This window comes from Chelonoidis abingdonii, chromosome 25 (assembly GCF_003597395.2).
Source record: "Chelonoidis abingdonii isolate Lonesome George chromosome 25, CheloAbing_2.0, whole genome shotgun sequence".
Taxonomy (NCBI): Eukaryota; Metazoa; Chordata; order Testudines; family Testudinidae; genus Chelonoidis; species Chelonoidis abingdonii.
In genome coordinates, this window is record NC_133793.1 from 16,132,825 (window position 1) to 16,153,387 (window position 20,563).

The 20,563-nt window shown below is 45.1% G+C and overlaps 1 protein-coding gene across 9 annotated transcripts in view; it reads left to right on the forward strand.

Annotated features, from left to right (window-relative positions):
* The window catches only part of HIVEP3 (HIVEP zinc finger 3), a 443,901-nt gene that overhangs the window by 260,004 nt on the left and 163,334 nt on the right, over window positions 1-20,563 (forward strand). Inside the window, exon 1 of one of the 9 annotated variants that reach the window (XM_075060844.1) lies at window positions 1,878-1,954. The exons of the other annotated variants lie outside the window; for them this stretch is intronic. The gene's annotated coding sequence lies outside the window, so the exon portion shown is untranslated. Of the gene's footprint in view, window positions 1-1,877; window positions 1,955-20,563 lie in introns of those variants that run through there. 9 annotated transcript variants of the gene reach the window in all.

The window sequence follows — 20,563 nt, forward strand, 5'->3', positions numbered from 1 at the left end:
AATAGATCATTTTAAATCTTCATCTACAATGTGGATCTCTCTGATGTCTGTGTCGGACATAGATTATTTAAGAAAGGCGTATGTGCCGCAGCAGCATATTGTCAGGCACTGCTGCAGCTAATATACTCTTGGAACTTTAATAAGGAGCTCCAACAAATTTCCCTTCCGCTCTGCCCTGATAAGCCTATGCCCCAAGTGCAAGTGTGGCAGAGGAAATGGAGAGAGGGACTGCAGACTCTGCTTGTTTGTATTCCCATTTAAACAAATCATGTTCTCATGGCCACAACTAAGGAGAGAGGCAGAACCACTGGGCAAACAAACTTAGAAATGTTTAGAGTTTGCTCTTGAAAAATATACAGAGCTGTTGATAGAATACCATGGGATTCAGCTAGCACAGTTTGCAGGGTGTGTGAGATTATGTGCACGGGACATCTAGTGGGATCCAAAGGAAAGAATCCTCGGACAAAATGTTTTGAAAATACCTGATGTTTATTCTAAAGGCAAAAGCAAATGTGATGTTGAGAAATATTTCCCAAGCACCAGGGATAAGGTGTCTCTGACATGGCTGGTCTAGCAGTAATCAGAGAAGTGAGGACTGTTCCGGGGTTTGGGAAATCACCCCAACTATCCCCTCAAGTTGGTGCTAGATCTCCTAAGAATTCCCTGCAGTATGTCCCTGGTGAATTCCCACAGTTGTTTTGGGCACACTCCTTTTGCACTGAAATAGCTAGTTTTCCTCTAGTTTCTTCTGTTTCCTCTAACTGTCAAGGCTCCTGCTGATGGTGCACTTAGGGGAGCATTACCGTCCTAACTCCTGGCTACATTACGTGAACGCGAAAAGTGTCTCGGTGGACTTGCTGTTTCTAGATAGTTTTAAAGCATTTTGTTTCTTGGCAACAGGTTCACGATTTAAAAAAAAGTTCTGGAAAGGCAAGTAATTTATTTTAAATGTACATTAAACACCATTGTCTCTGACTTTTAAAAGGCTGTTTATTAGCAGGTCTTTATTGCTCTGCTGGGATCTGCAGTCAGAAGGGCCAGTCAGGATTCTGGGGTAGTGTTTATTCTGTTCTTCCATTCCACCCATTATGCTCCTGAGTTCTTCCCACCTTTAGTTTATTAATCTGGGGCTGCTGGAGTGATGGATTTTCCACCTGGGCTGCCTCTGTAGAGACTACCTTATAAGAGGACAGTTGTGACCAGCATTCCCACTGCTGCACAAATCGAATTCACCATGCCTGCTCTTGGCAGCCCCCTGGGGTCTCGGTCAATATAATCATTGCAGTAATCAGAAGATTTGTATCCAACCTTGCTCTAATTACAGCCCTGCATAAGGTGAGCCTTTTAACTTGGGTCAAAGAGAGCCGTGTGTATCAGGGATGGCGCATGTTAAAGAGACTGGGGGTTATTTGGCCAGCCCCAAACCACTGGTGAAAGTAAATGTGCAGGAAACCTTCACTCTCTACCACATCAGCTTTTCAGATGGCTGCCAAGACAAAGACTCTCCCTTTAACCCCAGGCCAGGCACAGGTACTATAGTATTGACTTTCCCAGGTGCTTGAATTTAGCCATGTTCTCAACATGCAGAAAGCTTTCCGTAGCCACCAGGTGAGCACGATTTCCTTGTGCACAGGGCGAGGGAAGGTTATTTGCTGTGCAAGGCTGAGAATGTTCTCAGTGAGGCTGAGCAGAGGAGTCTTTTGAGTACGTAGAGCTACCGACATCTGATGGAAAAAATTCTGAGAAGCTTTTTTTCCCTAGTGGGCTCAATGGTAATCAGTCTAAGGCTGCCTAAATGTTTCCTTTCTAACCCCTTGATTTCAGTTGCATAAAACTTTACTGAACTGAGGCACTATTCTTGTGGAGAGTTTGAGAAGAAACCATTCAGCAGCTCTTGACTGGGAGGAAACAGTGAGCAAGATTCAGCCTTTCCCCACACCCCAACCCCACCTGGGTAAAGCTAAGTGTAAATGCCACTGCTGGAGTGAAAGTGTGAGGATTCTGGTGGGTATTTTACATTCACATTGCTCAGGTGTAAATAAGGACAAGGTCCAAGATAGGAGAATCAGGGCTGGAGTTTTCAAGGGAACAAGTGCACCAGTTTCTGTAGCAAACTATGAGCTCAGCACGTGCTGTTTTCAAACTCATGGTAAACTTTATACATAGGGTGTAAAAGTTTTCTATGCAAACGAAATTTCAGTTTCAGTGGATCTGTGGCTTCCCAGCCCCAACCCACTGCCACCAAACTCAGCTGGCCCTTCCTCTGCTCTTCCTACAGACTTTAGAAGGTCTCTGGGAAAAGAGCCGTGGATCCAGGTTTTTGTAGCATTGTTGCACCGGGAAGCATTTGGGTTCAGATTTGTTGGTGCACAGGAGTGACTAGACTTGTTCTTTATGCAGGTACTAGAATTCTGAGAGTTGTAGCCAAAATTGGCTGGTCCAGTGGGAACCAGACGTTGGATTTGGGGTTTTGCAGTATGGTTGCTTCAAGGTCTTGGATGTGTTTGATGTGCTTAGGAACAGATACACTTGTTCTCTATTTTGATGGTACAACTAGGAGCATGGGGGTGGGAGGATCAGCAGATTTCAAGCAGATCCAGCCTTTGCCTTTTTCCACATAAACCCAATGGCTCCCTAAGCTCCTTCTTACCATGCTCCCACATCCAACCAAGGGACCCCATTGCTACCCATCTGCTAGGGAGCACCAAAGGGAAATCCCCCTCCTGTGCCCTGTAGCAGGTCTGCATTGGGGTAGATTCCTACTTTCCAGAGCTCATGAGGACAAAACTGATACCGTCTTTAATTCCACGACCACACGCTTTTCTTTTCCACGAGGATTGCTAACAGATCTTGAACTCAGGCCCTTTAGATCCACAGCACAGAATTCTTTTACTTGAGCAATTGGTGGTGACTGTAGGCTAGTCTCCTCTAAGTGGACCCCGCAGCAGAGGAAGACTGACACACTTTGCCAGTGGGCTAGCCAGCTATTTGTGAGACAGCAGGTACCAGGATTCCCAAGTTCTGGTCCTGGTCCTGGGAGCAGAGTGTGCTCTAGTAGTTCAAGACAGGATAGCCACGCATATAATTTTGTACATCCATTCTTAAAGGCAATGTGGTGAAGTGGATAAGACTTGGGTATGTCAGAGAAGCATTTCCTAAGACAGGGGTGGGGAAACTTTTTGGCTCGAGGGCCATATCGGGGTAGGGAAGGCTGTTCCTCCCCAAACAGCCTCCCCCCTATCTGTTCCTTCCCACTTCCCTCCCCCGACTGTCTCCCTCAGAACCTGTGACGCACCCAAGCCCCCCTGCTCCTTGTCCCCTGACCACCCCCTCTCAGGATCCCTGCCCCTAACCGCCCCCTGGGATCCCACCTCCTATCCAACCCCCATCCTCCGTGTCCACTGACGGCCAGTCCCTTTCAGAATGTGGCCCTGCGAACATGGGCGGAGGACTCAGGAGCCGCAGCTTTGAAGGGGAAAACCACTGCTTCTCTCCAGCTGCACAGCTGCCCCTGGTCCTCCTGAGTCCTCCGCCCGCTTTCTCCGCGCTGCTGCCACCCGCACCCCCCACCTGCTCACCTGCCCCCGCAGTGTAGCCCCCTTCCCCCCGCAGGGGGTGCGCCAGTGTTGAGCTGCCCAAGTACCCGGCCCTGGGGCCCCTGGTTGTTGGGGGGACTTGCGCCAGGGCACCCTGTGTTCACTGTTAAATCTGTCCCTGAGTCACACTGCCCGGCCAGTGCCAGCCACACTGCTGCGCTGGCGGGACAGCAGGGGAGAGGCCGGGGCCGGCTGGGAACTCGGGCCCACACAGAACGTGGCCCGCAGGCTGTAGTTTGCTCACCTCTGGCCTAAGGTGACCTCATCTTTAAAGTGCATGAATGATAGTTGCCTCCAAGGGCTTAGTTAGGAATATGGGTTGTGAGATGTACAAAGCTGTTGACAGCACACAGGGAATGAATGGAAAGTCAGATTCGTCGTCTCCTGGCTTGCAGCTCAGTGCCCTTACCCCAGGCTACAGGGTACTATGCACCAGAGGAGTCTCTGTCTCTCTTTCAAAACTTTTCTTTATCAGATATGTGGACAGGCCTGACAGAACTGCCAAGTGTGTGTGTGTGTCATGAATGATGCATGTATGACACTTGGCAGGTCTGCCATAGCTCCTGCTTTCATATTTTGCTGCCTTGTTCTTTATTAATATGTGCATCTCTGTTCCTTACGAGTTTCTGTGTTTCTTTAGCTAAGCCCCTGTGCTCCCACCCCACATGTGAAATTTCACTCTGCCAGTGACCTCCCATCCGGGAGCTCTGGAGATGATTCAGACATTGCAAACCATATCCCAGCATCAGCTGGGGAATGAGCAAGAGTGGATGAATTCTCAAGAAACAGAGGTCCTTCTATGCCAGTGTCCCTCATTATAAGTAGGGTGACCAGATGTCCCAATTTTATAAGGACAGCCCCGATATTTGGAGCTTTGTCTTATATAGGTGCCAATTACCCCCCATCCCTTGTCCCACTTTTTCACCCTTGCTATCTGGTCACCCTAATTATAAGGAACCCAAGGAAAACAAATAACTGACTTGAGGCTGGAGCAGCAGAATTGTCATTAGATAGAATGTGTTTCAGAGTTTTCCATGAGGCATCACTGACTCTTTAAATAGCTGCCCACGGGTTCCATTCACTTCCTCCTGCCCTTTATTCTATTTTCTGGGTTTGTTTCCTTCTGAGGAAACCTAGTAATGTTAATTAAAAAACCAGTAAAGGCAAAGATGAGACAAAAATGTGAAGATTCAAAAATAAAAATGAAGAAATATTTTCATAAAGTGCACTTGTTGGGGAGAAATAATGAACTATCTGTTGCCTAAAGAAAGCAAAGCAATCTCCAGGTTCTCTCTCCTTTTCAGTTAGAAGAGCTTAGCTAAAGTAACACTCGGCACCTGTATAATGAACCCAAGCCAGCATCAACCTTGCTGCAGAAGAATTACAGTCAGTGTAAGACCAGATTCTGTGCTGATGCAAATCTGCAGAGCTCCACTGAAGTCACTAGAGCTCTGCCTGTTAACACTAGTTGTGGTTCTGGCCTTTAACCTTTAAAACAGAAAAGAATAATTTTAGGGCTGTTAACTTTCGTGGTAGGAGGGTTGAGAGGTGAACCCTACAGCTGAAGGAGAAGTAATAGTCACTCCACTCTGGGCTAAGCACTATATAGAATTTCTGTACTGAATTCTTCTCTTCAGAAGGGTTGTTCATAGCAGCATCTCTTTGGCGGAGGGGAAACCGGTGGGGGAAAGCCTTTTGATCGAGCCTGAGCTTGAAACTTGGCTTCCTAACCTGAGTAATGATCTGATCTGAGAGATTTTTTTTTGCAGAGAGGAAACTGGGGTTGCTAGGGGGGAGGGGAAACGTTTATATTTGAGCTGCAGAACAGGATAAAATATAATAGGGTTTGTACATTTTAAAGAAAAGAAGGATTTGTTTGTTTGAAAATAGATGATGTCTCCTTTTTTTAGAATTAGAGAAACTGAATAAAATAGTGCACTGAAAGGTCAGACCAGAACTGTAAATGAAAATGGGATTGTGTGTATCTACAGAGGAATGCAGAGCTTTCCTTGTACTGAATGGAAGTCAAGATGTGTGTTCAGTTACCTCCCACAAACATGACTGTAACACTCATGTATTTCTTGGTCTAGAGTAAAAGCAACAAAACCCTGTGATAAAACTACCCTTTCCCAGCCAAGCACCTGTAGACCTGGGTCAGTACAGGCACTTTAAAGTGTGCAGGATGGTCTTGTGGTTAAAGCACAGGACTAGAAATTCGGAGACTTGGGTTTTGTTCCCAGCTCATAGATTCCAAGGTCAGAACAGACCATTCTGATCATCTAGTCTGACCTGGATCATGCAGGCTAGAGAATTTCATTCCATAATTCCTGCATCAAGCTCATATGTTATGGTTGAGTTAAAGTGTATGTGTCATAGACTAACAGTGTGACTGAGGGGAAGTCATTTCACCACTCTATGGGCTTGTCTACAAGGGAAATTACTTTTATTCCAGAATAATATGCCCAGTCTGGGAGCAATTGTGGAATCATTTATTCCACAATAGCTCTTCAGGTCAATTTCCCTATGTAGCCACGGCCTGTGTCTCAGCTTCCAGGTCTGTAGTGTGAGGATAATCACACCTCACTACCTCTCAGGGGTGTTCCCAGGCTCCATTCACAATCTGCCCTCTGAAATCCCAGGGTATAGAGTGCTAGACAATGTTTAAAATAATATTCCTTTGCCATTTGTGTGTTACAGTGAGCAGCTGTAACTAACCGCTGAAACCACAGTACGGAAAAGATCATCAGTAAGGCGACAATTTTGTCATGGAGATCGCAGAAGTCACAGAATCCGTTACTTCCAAAGACCTCTGTGACTTCAGCCCATGGCGGCCGGGAGCTGTGGGGGACCCCCAAGCTCTGAGCCACCAAGGGTAGTGAGTGTACCCCGCAGCTCTTGGTCACCATGGGCGGCAGGGGTACCCCGCAGCTCCTGTCTACCGCAGGCTGAAGTGACGGAGGACCCCGCAGCTACCAGCTGGCCCCTACAGTTGCCCAGCGGCTCCCCATTTTGTCATGAATATTTTTAGTAAAAGGGACAGGTCACGAGCTTCCGTGAAGTTTTCTTTATTGCCCATGACCTGTCCTTGACTTTTGCTCATGACCTATCCTAACTTTTACTAAAAATATCTGTGACAAAATCTTAGCTTTAATCATCAGCTTAGTTTGCTCATCAAGGGCTGTACTGGAACTGGCATTTCCACACATGCACAGCTTTAGAGAACCATCATTAGAAGCCTTCCCCCCACACTTTCCAGGCAGACACTGGTCACATTTGCAGTTCAGGAGCTCTCTGAATGCAGGAAATGCTCCCTTTTAGTCCCCCTGACATGCAAAGGACCCAAAGCCTGCAGAAAAGCCTGTCCCCTTCCCTATAGTGGTCAGTGGGGCTGGCTGGGAGATGTGCAGAATTCCCCTAATCAGTGCCATAGCAGGTATGTTCCTCTTGCTCACCAGGTACTTTGGGGAGATGTTTTGGCTCATAGAAGCATAGTGCCTCCCAGAGCTGCCCGCATGCAGAGCTGTGCTTCGCGGGCACAGCCTCATCACTAAAATATTACAGTGTTTCACAGTAATGATCCTGTTACCGCTGTGTTTTGCACCATTACTGCAATAGTAGTTTTTATGCAAGAAATATTTATTAAAACAAAATCCTGATTTCTCTCCTACACCGGTTTTAAATTGCACTGTTTACAGGCAGATATAGTGCCCCATGGAAGGCTGAGAACATTTTTGCCAAATCAAGGAATCCAAAGTCAGTGCTGTGCTGCTTTTCTTTGGCCTGAGAAAAGTCTGCAGTATTGGTTTTATTATTCACTATGCAGAGCTGAGCTCTTTAAAGAAGTTGAAGGAAATTCCCAGATGAGGGTTGGTTGCCATTCTATCTTCATGGAGTATGATTTATTTTTGATTCTGCGTGTAAAACATTGCCAGCGCACCGGTCTGTTGCCTGAACATTTTGATCTGTCATTCACCTGTGGGTATTTGCTACAAAGACAGAAAATATTTTGTGATCATATTTGCATTAATCAAAACCCGAAGTTATTGAAGGGAAGATGTGATATGCAAAAATGTACACACAAGGTTTTTGATATTTCCAAGTAAACAGGTAACGATGGGTAGAAGTAGAATGAAGGCAAGCAAATATGTGAATAAAAAAATCAGAAAAGTCCAACTTTCTTTGCGCTCCACTTCACATATTGTGGCCCTCAGAGGCTATTTGCATGGGGCTTCCTCATTCGGAAGCTGTTGGTTGTGGATGTGTGGATCATGGGAATTATGAAGAATTACCACAGAAAACATACTTAGACGTTATTATTCAGACTGAACCCAGTTCTGCCACACTGACTTAGTTTGTTAAGTTTTCAGCACATGCACAGAGAAGCTGGAGAAAAGCGAAAATACTCTTGCTGGGCAGCTACAACATAGCACTACTTTATTTCTTAGCATTCAGATCCAGAACCCAAACCAGGAAGAAGGCAAGCTGCTCTCTATTGCAGCGAGGCACAACTCACCCCATCTTGCTTTAAGGCTTAAGCTGATTCTTTCCAGAGTGGCTGTCTGCTGACTGACTCAGACCACATGGCTTCCCCAGCGCCCTCTAGCTCCCAAGCAGGACCAGGAAATTCCTCACATGGAAAGTAGTAACTTGCCATTTTACACTAGTTTCCAATAAACTCATTGTGAAAAGGGATAGGAGAATCAGGCCTTCTCTTTATACAGTGGCCAAATGGGTGACAAGCCCCTCTAAAAGCAAACAGACAATGCCTCTACTTGGAAGGGCTAACAATTTAAATGTTGAGATAACACAGTGAGTTAGGGAGAGCCCAACAAGGTGGGGGAGTACTGGGGGTGGTGCTATAAATCTCATCAGGAGGTGACTAGATGAGGTCTCAGTGAACAAAACTATTAATTCAAAGAAATACTTGATCAGTGGCATGCGTCCTGACAGAAATGAGCCAGGAAGAGGATTTGAAGGAGGTGAGGGTGCTGAGTGCAGCTGGATGGGGTTTTGTTGAGAATTATCTCCTGTTTTCTGGTAAGAAATGGTGAAAACCAGAAGCCTGGGCACAGTCTGGGTCTGTTTGAATTCAGAGCTGAACTATCTGTAGTAGGGAGGGGAGAGGGGAAGCTGCCAAGAACGCAGGCACCCTTTCAGCTGTGAGTGTTTTACTCAGAATGGAAGCTCTGTTCTCTCTGTGTCCAAAGTCAAATAACTAAGTAAATTAAACTGCTGGTGGTGAATCTGCTACTTCTCCTTGCTGCCTCTGCATCAGTGTCATGGGAGGGACAGAAAATGCCCCTTTACAGTGCAGAAAGTACGTTGTGATTCTCTCCACTCTTACCAGGTGTAACATACTGAGTCTAATGCTTGGGAGGCCCCGTTTAGTTCATTGTCAGCGATGGTCCGTTAAAACAATGTCCATCTATAAAGCGCGTCTGTGGGTGGGTGTTTATAGTGTACATATGCAGATGCACTCAGTGATATATAAATAGTGAAAGCAGCAGAGAATCCTGTGGCACCTTATAGACTAACAGAGGTTTTGGAGCGTGAGCTTTCGTGGGTGAATACCCACTTCGTCAGACGCAGGTAGTGGAAATATCCAGGGGCAGGTATATATATGCTAGCAAGCAAGCTAGAGATAACGAGGTTAGTTCTCAGGCGAAGGTGGAGGCCCATGTTCTGCAGTAGCGGTGTGAAACAAAGGGAGGAGAAACTGGTTCTGTAATTGGCAAGCATTCACAGTCTTTGTTTAGTCCAGAGCTGATGGTGTCAATTTGCAAATGAACTGAAGCTCAGCAGTTCTCTTTGCAGTCTGGTCCTGAAGTTTTTTGCTGCAGGATAGCCACCTTAAGGTCTGCTATAAGTGTGGCCAGGAGGTTGTGAAGTGCTCTCCTACAGGTTTTGTATATTGCCATTCCTGATATCTGATTGTGTCCATTTATCTTTTCCGTATGTGACTGTCCAGTTTGGCCGATGTACATAGCAGAGGGGCCATTGCTGGCATTGATGGCGTATATTACAATTGGTGGGCGTGCAGGTGATGAAACCGTGATGGTGTAGGCTGATCTGGTTAGGTCTATGATGGTGTCACTGGTGTAGATATGTGGCAGAGTTGGCATACGGTTTGTTGCATGGATTGGTTCCTGAGTTGGAGTAAAACCTACCGACCGCTACGCTACTTCATGCCTTCCAGCTTCCATCCGGGCACATCACACGATCCATTATGTCTACAGCCAAGCACCTAGGTAACCGCATCTGCTCTACCCCTCAGACAGCTAGACCAACACTACCGTACAAAATCTCCACCAAGCATTCTCTAAACTACAATACCCGCACGAGGAAAATTAGGAAACAGTCAACAGAGCCAGACGTGTACCCAGAAAGCCTTCCTATGCAGGACAAACCCAGAAAACCAACAGGCACTCCACTGGCCATCCATACAGCCCCAGCTAAAACCCCTCCCAACGCAGCATCAGGGATCTACAACCCATCCTGGACAATGATCCACACTTTCACAGGTCTTGGTGGCAGGCCAGTCCTCGCCCACAGAACAACCTGCCAAACCTGAACGTTATTCTCACCACTACTGCACACCGCACCATAGTAACCAGCTCAGGAACCAATCCATGCAACAAACCTCGATGCCAACTCTCGCCCACAATCTACACCAGTGACACCATCATAAGGACCTAAACCAGATCAGCACACCACATCACTGGTTCATTCACCTGCACGTCCAACAAATTAATATACGCCATCATATGCCACAATGCCCTCTTGCTATGTACATCGGCCAAACTGGACAGTCACTACGGAGAAAGGAGATAAAATGGACACAATATCAGTACTCAGGAATGGCAATATACAAAACCTGTGAGGAGAGCACTTCAACCTCCCTATGGCCACACTAAGTAGAGCAGACCTAAGGTGGCTATCCTGCAGCAAAAAAACTTCAGGACCAGACTGCAAGAGAAACTGCTAAGCTCAGTTCCATCTGCAAAGTTTTGACGCCATCAGCTCTGACTACAACAAGACTGTGAATGGCTTGCCAATTACAGAACCAGTTTCTCCTCCCTTGGTTTTCAACAACCTCTACTGCATAGAACAGGGCCTCACGCCTCCCTGAACTGAACTACCTCGTTATCCATCTAGCTTGCACTTGCTAGCTATATATACCTGCCCCTGGATATTTCCACTACCATGCGTCTGACGAAGTGGGATATCACCACGAAAGCCATCCGCTCCCAAAACCTCTGTTAGTCTATAAGGTGCCACAGGATTCTCTGCTGCTTTCACAGATCCAGACTAACACGGCTACCCCTCTGATATATAAATAGTGGGATTCTAATTCAGTTTTCATCTGGCGTTCACCGTTGCAGAATCAGGTCTCTTTATTTGCCTAGCGTAGACACCTGGTGGTTGTGCTGTTCCGATGCTCTGAGAGGAATGGTTCCTGGTCTTAGAAAGTAGCTGTGTTTGTGCTGTATGTGAGAGAGGGGTGTATATGTGTGAGTGAGCACAGGGGATGTTTCCATTTTAACAGTGTTATTTCTGGCACTGCTGCTTTTTCTGTAATCATGGTTGAAACTGCTACGCTCTGAGGTTCATCAAGGAAACACTATAAATTCTTCTCGGGAGAAATATGTTAAGCAAGTGGCCACAATACTGATTTCTTAGGGGCTAATTTTAATTGGGAACAGTCTTTTCGGGAGATTTTTATTGGCCATTTTTCTGATGGAGCGAAGAAACAGCTACGACTCTGATAGGAATTGGCATCCAAAAGCCCCCAGAGAGTTTGGCAAAGGGCTGCTTTGTGTTCGGTCTCTCCAGTGCTGGGCTGTTATCACAGTATTTCAGAATATGTTCGATATATGGGACAGGATTCCTTACCAATAGCCAGATTTTCTTCTGGGGACGAAAAAAAATCTTCTTTGAAGTAAACATGTCTGAACTCAGTGGAGTCCATGTGCAGAATGGTGGCAGAGTTGGGCCCTGAATTAGGGAAATGCTACAAGGCATAGGCTCAGTCTGTTTATCAAAGCATTTATTAGGCCCCTGTTAGCTATAGGCTGCTACGTTGGAGGGATGGATGTCCTACCCATGTCTGTCTGCAGATGGCCCTATTGCAATGGAACCAAGGTGGTGTCACTTTGTGGGAGAGGGACGAGATTTGGGAAGCGTGCATGACCTGGTGCCCAGCCCTGCGGACTTTCCTGCATGCTACTGCTTACCAAACGAGTGGAGGGCTGGACGGAGTCAGTGGATCCATCAGCCATTTCCTTCACATTGGGGTCATGCCTGTGGCAAGGAGGTGACTCAAGTTATGAGATTGCAGGAATAGTTGCAGAGTGACTCCACTGTTGCTCCATGGCATAGACAGAGAAGAATTCCTCTACTCCCATCCCGGTCCCAGACAAATTCCAAAGTGCACAGCACGTGTGCTCCTGCCGTGCACTATGTCCAGGATTTTGGCACCTGCATAGCACATTTCAACTGATAACCATGTGGAAAGAAGAATTGGAATGCGCAAGAAAGATGTCATGATATCCATGCAGTTAAGCTGGATTCCAGCACAGTCAGTATCTTTGCCAGGCACTCCTTTTCCAGTGCCCATTGCACAGGGAGAAATAGCTGGGGCATGTTTCATTGGGAGCTTCGCTCATGGTAGTGGCAGCAGCAGCAGCATATCAACTAGTGCACAAGCAATAAAGAGTGCTCCTGTCACCTTCAGGATGGATTGCATTTAACCTGTGAGCATAATACCTGTGCGAAGGTAAAGCTGACAGTGTTCTGTAACCGGCTCGGGAAGAGCTCTGGAGAACTTCAAAACCATGGTTACAGATGTATCATAAAACTGAGTCCCTAACTGTGTACTTGCACACATTGAAGTACTGACAATCCCTGGCACTTCTCACAAGAGTAGGATGTTAGCCCTGGCTAAATTACCGCAGGAGCAGTTAGATTTCTGCCTTTCTAAAATTCCTCCTTTGGTATAAAATAGACACAGTTTTCTTCTTCCCTTCATGCCTTAATCTATTGTGTAACTTTTTTATGCACTGTCATGCAGCTATTGTGTACCACCCTAGATTGGTTATGCTGAGACCTTGTCTACACTGCAGGTTACTTTGGCATAACGTATGTTGCTCAGGGGTGTGAATAATCCATGTCCCTGAACAACGTAAGCGACACCGACCTAAGAGCTGGTGTGGACAGTGCTATGTCGGCTCCCGTCAGCTTACAGTGTCTCTGACTCCACTGCAAGCGCTCCAGCGGCGCACTCTGTAAGTGCTGTAGTGTGTATGTAGCCTTATTCTGCTACTAAGAACATAGGAACTGACATGCTAGATCAGATGAGGGGTCCATCTAGTTCAGTATCCTGTTGCTGACAATGATCAGTTGCCACATTTGTCAGAGGAATGTGTAAGAAACCCCATAGGGAACAACTATAAGAGAAGTTTGTTCCTGGCCTAGGTATTGCTGTTTGTTATTGGTTAGTTATGATCTGTACAGTACCCATGGCGTGCTGGGAGTGTACAGAGAAATCAAAAGCATGTGATGGTCCTTGCAGCGAAGAGTTTACAGTCTGAGACAAAATCAAAGCAAAGGGAGCATGTCAGCCAAGGGAAGACAGAGGGTTACCAGATACTGAGCTGGGTTTTGGTAGCTCTGCCTGTATTGGTGTGTGTGCATGTGCGTGTGCATGCACACATGCACTCAAGGGCCTTTTTTTCACTAGTTGTTGTGGGGAGATGGATACCGGAAAGGAGGTTTTGTCTGTGCTATACATATTTGATGTTTTGTGAGTTTGCGTTTTAATAAATGCTTTAATAAGTTACTCAAATCAGTCTCTCGCTCGGTTTTGAGGGCTCAGGAGACATTCCATTTGCTTAACACTCTTAATGACTCAGTTCTACAAATGATTTATTATTATTGATTTATACAGCACTCAGTACAGGCATCAAGGCAGCGGTCGGTACGTAACATGGTTCTTACAGAAACACTCCGCCCACTGTTGAAACAGCCCTTCTGATTAAAAGGAGGAGAAAAGATAGATTGACGGATTTGTGCAATCCAGTGACCCGCAGCATTTAATTATTGATTTAGCTTTTCATTTTGAGTCCATCACTCCAGTTTTGTCTCCTGTGACTTCGTAAAGCTCTTGGAGGTGCTGGGAGGTAAGGCATCAGCACACACATTTAGAGCTGGCTGGCTGCTGTCCTGTTTGGAAGGCAGGCTGGAGTATGGGGAATGTTAACTTGTTCAGTTCCAGCTTTAGTTGCGTGGATCCCGAGAGGTTCTAAGTATCTGCAGTACCCTCTGAATTCAGTTGGCGTTTCAAGTATTCAGAGTCCCTCAGTTTCAGGCTTAAAGAACCCCAGCAGGCAGTGAGTGCACATAAAGGGAGCAAAAATGTAAATAAATCAAATATTTTAATGATGCATTTAGTCTTTCTTTTTTCCCTTTAAAAGTTGCATCTTTATACAGATGAGCTGTGACTGCTTGCTCAAGACACACGTTGCTCTGCTCAGTCCATTTGATACCATGGAGAGAATTGATGGGAATCGCCACAATAAAAATTTAATTAAATGTCAAGCAGTAATTTGCAGTGGATAAAATGTGGTACCTACAGTACTTTGTTGACATCTGTTCACACACCCAAAGGGCCATTAGTGACTTTCAGGATCAGGAGAAAAACACTGGGCCAATTATCTTGTTTTTTATTCTTTCAATCTCTGGCAGAGAGGCCTATTATGTTTAATATTTTATAGAGATGCATCTTTGCCATCCTTCCTATGAGTCATTCTTCTATACGAACCCACAAGTCTGTTGAGCTTTTTAATCCCTTTAGTGTATTTAAAGGTAGAGTCTATATCTTGTGAAGGAAGCAACTTTTCTATACAACATGAAAGTTACCCCATTAGTATGCAGTCCCAGAAAATGAAAGTTTCTTTAATTTCAGCCAGGTATGTGTACGGGGGCAAAGCCTGCAGCAGTCTATAAAGTGGCAGACACATTCAGGTTGTTCAGAGAATCATAAGGCCCCATCCCAACTCAGACAATACTCCCATTGACACCCATGGAAGTTTATCCTGATTACAGACTTCAGGACTGAGGCCACAGAAACTGGAAATGGAGAATTTCATCTAAATCCACCTGCCTCCTGAAAGAAGCAAGTTTTCCATTGCTTAGTATGTATTGCTGTGTCCAATCCAGTCTTGGATAACTCAGGTGCTGGGGTTTATCCTCTTGATGAATCTTCATGAAAGTTTTTTTTTTCTGATATTCATCCTTCATTTTCCTTTGATCACTTTGACTCCATCAGACCTAACTGTATTGGCAATGGATAACCCTCAATATTTTTGCTCTCTAATGTAGTTTAACTTTTCAGATGTCTCTGGTTTGTTATCTCGCCCCAGTAGTTGTTCAGCTAAGCTACTGCCTCTTAGCCTCTTTATTTTCCTCATATAACGAAGCCTTCTGACTATGTTCTCTGAATTCCTTGCCATCGGTCTGTGTTTCTGGAGCTAGGACACCTGGACCTGAACATGATGTTATTTTCTGTTAACTTTCAGCTGAACTCGTGTTGAGTAGCCTCCTAGGTTTGAGACCAAAATGAGTGTAAGTTTAATTTAAATATCTGCAGTGGAAACTTTCTATGGAAAGAAGGTACCCAAAAAAAGCCCCTGAGAGAACAAAGTTATTTGCCCTGCTGAATGACTTCCTTTGCTGCATTGTTTTCCGTTTTCATCAGCCACTTGTCTCCTGCAGGGTGTGCAGTTGTAGCTCTTTCATGTGTCAGCCAGCAAAAGTTCAGCAGAATTTCAGTGCACTGCAGAGAATTACCCCTTCTCTGTTGCATGGCAAGTAAAATCAAATCTGTTTTACAAAGTTATTGCAGCAGATCTGTGCTCTGTGTACAAATCAGCCAATGGCTCCATGTCACGGGTGGAATTTAAAACTCACTGTGATTCCCTAACGCTTTGCTCAGGGATATCATTTTTATTTAGTTCTTCAGATAAGCAAATTAAAGGACTGATAGCACAGTAATTCCTGCTGTATTAAACCATTTTGACCAGAGAGTCAAGAATGATGCAAACTTGTTTGTTTAGGAATTCTGTTTTCAAGATGTGCAATACAGGAATTCGGTTTTCATCTCAAATACTTTTATAACTTGCCTGTGTAACACCAATAAATCCCAGTCGTTGGTGGGCGGTACTGAATCTGAGACCTTGGTGTATGAGTCTTTACTGTATGAGTTAAAAGCCACATGGCCCTTAGCTAAGGCTGTAGCAGACTCATTAATTTCCATGTGGTCTTAATGCCACTGGAGGGGACAGACCACCACACCCAGAAGGCGTGTGGGTTACACCTGGTTCATTGTATCGTGTCAGCTACAGCTTATACTGTCATGGGGTTGCCTTATCAAAGTGTTAATTAAGACAACACTCACTTATTGGGCCAAATAACTCATCTCTCTGAAGGGACTTATTCTTTGCAGAAAACACTTGGAGAAAGGGCAAGTGGCCTACAGCTAAGGAAGAAAAGGGTTAATTCAGACATTGGGAAATATTTCTTGTAACTGAGCATTAGAATAGACCTTCAGAGGAGGAGGGCAAGAAACCTTCTCTGCAGATATTCAGGGGATGATTACATAAGACGTCAGTGGGAATGATGGTGGGGAATAATCTTGCAAAATGCCACAGGACAAATTGCATGGGTGAGGTGATTCCATGCTCTTCTGGCTCCATTACCTGTAAAAGTGAGAGAGCTGATCTCCTGGATTGCAAGCATCAATGCAAAACCTTCTCCAGTGAACTGTAAAATGTGTGGTCTCTCATCATATTGCTCACATGACAGGAAATGTCACATTAGCTTTCTCATGCTCACTTTTGGAATGGAGTGTGGATATTCATGACTTTTCAGTTTGGAAGGTGAGAGGTTTGAGATGGTACCCCAGGGAAGCTAAGGGAAGTTTTTTAGTGTACTAAACTTGTGGTGTATCTGTTAAACAGGTCCTTACACTGTACTTACAATAATTATCTAGCAACACTTAGATCTTCAGAGACACGGCCTACAAGGATTATGTTCCTTCTTTTAGACTGTTTTCTTTCACTGATGGAGTATCTGCTTAACCAAGATTATTATGTCCAGTGAAATGCCAACTCTGACTCAGGAGATATCCTAGTCTCATCCCTTCTGATTCAGCAGGATGTTTTAAATCTCTTTGAAAGACAGCCTGCAAAGTTAAAATGCCTAAAACACTCTCCTTCCCCAAGCTCTGTCTCTCTGTCTGTCTGTCCTTTGAGTGTCCTCTCCTCAGAGTAGGGACCATCCTTTCTTGTGTATAAACCCTTGAATACTATTGGTGTTACTGCAAACAAATTATCAATATAAGTACTAAAAATGTGCTGAACGAATAAATCCATGGTCTGCTGGTTGTATGAATGCTGGTGAATAGTTATAACAGTTGATATAAACCCCAAGGTGCTGTGATTTCAAAGAGAAGATTCTTTTAAGGTGATGTATTTTAGAAGAGCATGCAAAACTTTTTGGCTGAACATTTTATTAGCATTGTCATTTTCCTTAGCAACCTTGGACATGGTCATAGCAGTATTCACTGTACCACAGTTACTGGCTGTGTAGTCACTCTAGATCCAAGAGGAAGGTTTACGGATTTCAGTCAGGCTGGAAAGACTCAGGTTTTCTATGCAGGGAGACCCACGTTACACCCTAGAGCAGAATGACTAAGGGCTTGTCTACACTTGCCATTTAAAGCGGAAAAAGTCCCTTCTTTGCACAAAAACCGTGGGAGCGTCTAGTTGCCAATGACTTTTTGTGGTGAAACTCAAAAGTTTCACCGCAAACAGAAAACCACCTTCACGAGAGGCGTACAGCTCTTACCGGTGATACTTTTGTGGTGATGTGCAAGTGAAGATGCGTTCTTCCTGTTTACAGAGCTTTTAGCCTCCGCAGGATATCCCACTGTGCCTAGGTGACCCTCTGGCCAGCAGCTCTGCTGCTCTGACACCAGGTAAACAGACATCCGCCCCTCCCCAGGCAAAACCCCGGGAACTTTGAAACTCCCCTTCCTGTTTTCTTGGCAAGTGCTCACTTATCATCTGGCCAGGTGACAATGGCTGCTCCACAGAGCAAAGAATCCCCTGCTTGGAGCAATGCTGAGCTACTGGAGCTGATCAGTGTTGGGGAGAGGAGGTTGTGCAGGGACCCAGGGATGCCTCTCAATCACCCACACCCGCCTTCCCCCAAGACCTATCATCAAAATGTAGACAAGCCCTTAGTCATTCTGCTCTAGGGTGTAACGTGGGTCTCCCTGCATAGGGATTGATTGAACTAACCTCATTATCTCTAGCTTGCTTGCATATATATACCTGCCCCTGGAAATTTCTACTACATGCATCTGACGAAGTGGGTATTCACCCAAGAAAGCTCATGCTCCAAAAAGTAAGTAAGTCTATAAGGTGCCACAGGATTCTTTGCTGCTTCTGTGGAAGTGAGTGAGGACACAAACCAGCGCTTTCCTTTCACGGTTCACTATCACTGGTGAAACCGACAGCACAAAAATGCTGCAAGGGTAGACGTAGCCAAATGCATACTACCCTATTCATTAGGAAACCTGACCTGAGACTGCAGTAGCCTGCTGAACATGTTTTCAGAGGATGGGAAAGATAAGACATTCCATTCTTCTTGGCCACACGCACAAACACTTGCAAAGCAATGGTTTAAAAACTGTGAGCAAACTGCTGAGAATGTGGAGGCTAATAAGGAAAATGATTTATATTTGGGGGAAAACCAGCAGAATTTCTCTCTCAGCTATCTGTTCCTTGTTTCAGCATTCCATATCCTTCCAGTCTTATTTTTCCTCTGTTTTTTTCTGTGGATTGGATTTTCATTTGCTGAAAAAACATCATAAATACCTCACAGCACAGTTTCTAGCTTGTGTGTCACTCCGTGTCTCCCTTCTAGGAATTTTAAAAATAAATCTCTGGATGGTGATGGACTTATAATTGGTTCATCCAAAACCAAAGAACCAATTTAAGGAGATTGTCTGGGTTTTCTGTCAGTATAGGACTTGCACTAAATGGCAAACTCTGCTTTTGATGGCAAGCCTCGTTTTGGTAAATTCCAACTCAACATGGGCTGAGGACAGTGTTGATCGTAACTAGTTAGCTGTTCATTATGCAGGATTTAGTATAATTCTGTAAAAGAAGACAAAGAAGTCTTGCTTGGACGTGACTTTCATTTTGAAGCTGACGTTAATTAATCCTAAGTCATTTGAATAAAGTCAGGCAGGAAATGAGCAAAATCATTACAGCCAGAATTCTTTGATTTCACACTCAAAAGAGGAAGGAACAGCTTTGAAGATGCTGTATTCTTGCTGCAGTATCACTTTCTATTATCCTTTATTTCAGCTCACAAAGTGCTCTTCTTTCCTCACCTCTGGATGTGTCAGTTGTAATTCAGTTCAGAAGCTATGACCCTTTCCATCTCTTTCCTGTTGGCAGGAAGAAATAGCACATGTATGGGAGGAAGAATTTTTTTCTTCTAAATTTCTTAGCAGAAAAATCTCTACTCTAGCATTTCAGTCACTCAGTGACATTACCTCTGTGGGATTCCCAACACTTACTGGCAACAGTTCCCTGCTATCAGACCAAGACTCTAAGTGCTTGGTACTTCTCCTTCACCACTGTGTCTGTCAACCTACGGTGGACCTTAGAATGCAAGACTGAGATACAAGAAAGGAGGTCTTCTCCTCTGCAAGCCTGCAATTTCATGTCGCTAACAACCAAGCATTCATTGTTAATTAAATATAATTTTAATACCTACTCCAGGCTTGCAGGCTTCGCAGATATGCTTCCCACAGAGGGCCCAATTTCAGTCTTTTAGATGAGGGGAAGCTAGTGCCTAAGGTAGCCAGGCTGCAGTGAATGTGGCAGACATGGCTTCCAGAAGTTTGGCTGCTGGTTTAGTCATGAAGAGGGTCTCTTGGCTGCAACAGTCAGGGTTTCCTAGGGAGGTCCAAAATACCATCCAGGACCTGCCTTTTACATAAGAACAGTCGTACCAGGTCAGACCAAAGGTCCATCAAGCCCAGTATCCTGTCTACCGACGGTGGCAAATGCCAGGTGCCCCAGAGGGAGAGTAACTAACGGCAATGATCAAGTGGGATCTCTCTCTGCCTCCATCTCCACCTGAAAACAGAAGCCTAGGGACACATACCTTACCCATCCTGCTAATAACCATTAATGGACTTAACTCATAATTCATCTAGTTCCTTTTAAACGCTGTGTCCTAGCTTCAAAACCTCCTAGGCAAGGGTTACACAAAGTTGACTGTGCCGCGTGTGAAGAAGAAAAGTTCCTTTATTTGTTAAAGCGGCCCATAATTCATGGTGGCCCTAGTTCTTGTATATGGGAAAATAGTAAATAATTTCCATCACTTTTCCACATAGTCATGAAGTATATACTTATCATACCCCCGCTTAGCTCTCGTGTTTCCAAGCTGAAAGCCTGCCTAATCTTCTGCATTTGGACCCTAACATCATTTAGTTGCCTTTAGTTCTTCTCTCTGAATTTTCTATGCCGTATAATCTTTTTTTGAGAGGAGGAGACACTCTGTAGCAGTAGTCAGAGATGTGGGCGTACCCTACGATTATTAAGGTATGACGAAAGTTCCTCTACCTTTGAGTGGTCCTGCGCTTATTGGCAGATTTGCCACCTCAGTGATCTCCCCACATCTGGGTAACTCCGCCTGTTCTGATCAGGAGTGGGAAGGTTTGTGGGAACCGGGCCTGCCCTACTCGGATTGCCCCGGGCCTGTGGATTGCCGCAGTTGTCGTATGCTTCTGACCGCTAGATGAAACCGCAAGGCCCTGCTACTGCCCCGTGTCTCAACCCTTCTTTATCTCACACAGCCTTACCGTCCTGGTGTTGCTAGCTTGTCTC